Source organism: Cydia strobilella, chromosome 10 (genome assembly GCF_947568885.1).
Source record: "Cydia strobilella chromosome 10, ilCydStro3.1, whole genome shotgun sequence".
NCBI classification, from domain to species: Eukaryota; Metazoa; Arthropoda; class Insecta; order Lepidoptera; family Tortricidae; genus Cydia; species Cydia strobilella.
Window position 1 is genome coordinate 9,385,144 of NC_086050.1, and position 3,554 is coordinate 9,388,697.

Sequence of the window (3,554 nt, forward strand, 5' to 3'; positions counted from 1 at the left end):
AGTTTTTCTTTTTATCGATTGTAAGATATCAAATAACCTAAGTAGAGTATAGGTAGTGTAGGTAGTGATTTGTATTATAATAAATATCGTTATTCAACAATAAAATTAATTGCTGCAAAACTTGCTTTTGGTAAGGGTAACCTTATGGAATTTAAACTTGTCTAATGAAACATTTTGTTATAAAAATATTCTGTTGTGTTTTGCGCCATCTCTTAGAAATAGCCAGAACTGTTTAATTTTCGCCATCTTTGAGAAATGCTTAGTACTACTTAATTTAGTCGCGTCGTACTTGCTAGCTGCTCTGCTTTCAAACTTTCTGTTAGTTGAAAAAGGTTACACTAGATGGCGCTTTAATCAATTTGTTTATAGCGCCCTCTATACGAAATTGCAGAAACTAGTATTGCAACTAGTATACACACTACAGGTATATGAAATGAAATCGACAGTAGCGGCATCTTGCGTACTAAGTATGATAATTAAATATTAAAGCAGGCGTGCCTGACTTGTTTTCTGAGCAATCTAAAAGTACAGATGTCGCTACTAGCAATATTTTTGGATTTGGTTAAATGCTGATTTTCATCAAATAGTTGGCACTTAGCTTACTTAAATCAGATATTTAATAGCGAGTAACTGCGGATAAATAAATAAGTATATAAAAAAATCCAATTGTTTTTATCAATATATAAGCTGATGTCGTAACATCGAAAATGAAAGTGATAGATAATATTAATAGATAAGAACTTTATTGCAACTTGTTATGCACCTAACTACAATGCGCTTAAGAAGTAATTTTAATTCTTATTTTTATGCCAGTTTTTCTGAATTTTAAATGGAATAGTAAAAACTATGCCCCGGGTGAGGATCGAACTCACGACCTTAAGATTATGAGACTTACGCGCTGCCTACTGCGCTACCGAGGCCTGTGGCATCCAGACGAAAATAAGGAACAGGTAGAATCGTAGTTATCTATTCTGGTGTGCAGGATGTTCAGCTGAAGCACTGGACGTTGTCGGAGTCTGAATATAGTCACTTATACAACCACGTTGGTGATTCTAATATTTTGGTCAAATAGAAAGCAAAAAGTTGTGAATTATCATATATACACCCGCAACACCAGAGGGGTTGTAAGCGCATTGCCGATTAAGCGTCCTAGAAATGATGAAAAAAAAAATGAAAAAAAAAGGTCGCAGATGACAAGCGCAAGCGTTCCTGTAACCCCACCAATAGGGCGGCGAGGCGGCATATGGGGGGTTTTTAGTGGGTACACCGTGGGCCTCATTAGCCTAGACGGAAGTCCCACATAACCACTCGGGTCACCCCCCGCACCCGGGTGGTATGCGTAATGCATTTTTCCCTCCTAACAAAAAAAAAGAAGGCCCCGCTCTTCCATAATTTGAAGGGGTACAACCAAATTATATTTAAAATGATTGCGGACAAGTTTTGTCCTTATATCACATTTTGCTGCGGACTTCATACGCCCGGCAGAACTGTGGTAAACACATTGAGAAATAGATGACAGGTGTCAATGTGTTTACCACGGTTACCTACCCTAATTGTAATTTTTTTGTTTAATGTTATCGGTTTAATGTTTGTGTTTGTTTAATGTTTGTATTGATTGTTTGTATTATGTACTTTTGAGTCACAGATACTCGAAATAAATGAATTTTAATTTAATAAAAAAAAAACTTGAAGCTTTAAAGGTCGCATCGGTCCGGGGATTTCGTAAGTCAGTGGAAGATTTTGTAGAACATACGGTAAAATTGCGCTTATGTCGTACATATTAGGGAACTAACATTTCATGAAAAGTATTACTTTATGGCCTGTCATCTGAGTCTTGGGGGCCATTTGCCGAAAACTTTTTTCCATAATCAGAACATGTCTTCTTTACAATGAATTATAAATATCACAACTTACTACGTATACGTGTTTTTAATACGTGTTTTTATTTTTAAAGGAAATAGAGTGCAGTCTTATTGAGACACCTGTTAAGTACCCTGCACCCATGAGCGGGTCGCTAGTATAATATCTACTACTAAACAGTGTAAACAGTATAGTAGTTATACTAGATATTTGAACCGACCGATAAATCCCAACAACGACGTTATACAAAATATGGTGATAAATTCTAACAATAATATCAAATTCCCCTAAAACTAAATTCAAATTAAACTTGTCAAATTGTCTGGCTAGACATTGCCAACGAGGTTGCCAGTCTAATGAAAATATCTCGAGTTGCCGGCCACGTCTGTCGTATGGCCTTTAGGGACCGACGGACAGGGATAAGACAGCATTACTCAAACTTTAACTAATTATATCCAAAGATAGATATAACTCCGTATCCGTAATAGATGGATACAGTCTAAGGAAAAAGGTAGGGAATTTTAGGGTTTTTAGGTGCATTCGGGTAATTTCGGAAGTTAGGTACTTAATGTACTTTAATCCCTAAAATCATTTAAATATCCCTCATACTCCGTTGTAATAAGATTCTCTTTTCGGAACTATCTGCCATTTTTAAATGTTTTTTTTTTTCGTAATTACCCGAATACACGTTATAGTTTTTTAAGGAACTACATGTAGTACATACCTACATAAAATAGCAGTATACAGTAAAAAATTAATATCTACGAAAAATTAACAAGTCATTATACCAAGATAAGTCTGCAACGATTTTGATAGCACACGCAGTGCAAGTGTTGTTTTAAACGTCAAACTTCTATGCAATTATGACGTAATGTAAAGTGCTGGTAAAATCGTTGCAAAGTAATATTGGTCTAACATTAATAGGTATTATATTATTATATTTTAAGTGGAAATGGAAATCACCTAATATGTAGCCACATTTTTTTCTCATTCAGATATGCATTACTGACTTCAGTTCAGTACATTCGGTACCTACATATTAAACATTTTTTTATAAATGTCTAAGCCCAAGATTACATAAAATAAAAATACTTTACTGGTCTTGGGTTTCTATAGAATGTCTGTAACTAGCTATTGGGACCGTGCACGACGACAGCGCCACACAGCGGTTGCAACTATAGGCCCATATTCTGTCACAACTATTAAGCGAGAAGTAAGTAAATCGTAAAAAAATCAGTGAAAACTACTGAACGGATTTTTATGCGGTTTTTACCTATGAATAGAGTGATTCTTGAAGAAGGTTAAGGCGTATAAATTATTAAGGTTTTGTGTAAATAACACGTTTTATTATAGTTTCTACGCAAAATAGTTTGTAAATTGTTAGTTGTGTAAATTGATTGAAATATGACGATATCCCAACTTCATATACACCTTTGAATTTCTTCGCGGATGTAGGTATGCAGGTTTCCTCACGATGTTTTCCTTCACCGAAAAGCTAGTGGTAAATATCAAATAAATATTTCGTACACAAGTTCCGAAAATCTCATTGGTACGAGCCAAGATTTGAACCCGAGACTTTCGGATTGAAAGCCGGACATCAGATCCACTCGAGCACCACCGCTTAAATATATTTAACACGTGTAAAAGCAAAAACATTAATAATTCGTCACTTAAGTTATGACAAGCCTGCAGAG

The 3,554-nt window shown here is 35.2% G+C and overlaps 1 non-coding gene across 1 annotated transcript; it reads right to left on the reverse strand.

Moving 5' to 3' along the window:
- Positions 1–847: 847 nt before the first annotated feature.
- On the reverse strand, positions 848–920 carry Trnam-cau (transfer RNA methionine (anticodon CAU)). Its single transcript has one exon. It is a non-coding gene; the product is annotated as a tRNA-Met (tRNA).
- Between the last annotated feature and the right edge of the window lie 2,634 nt (positions 921–3,554).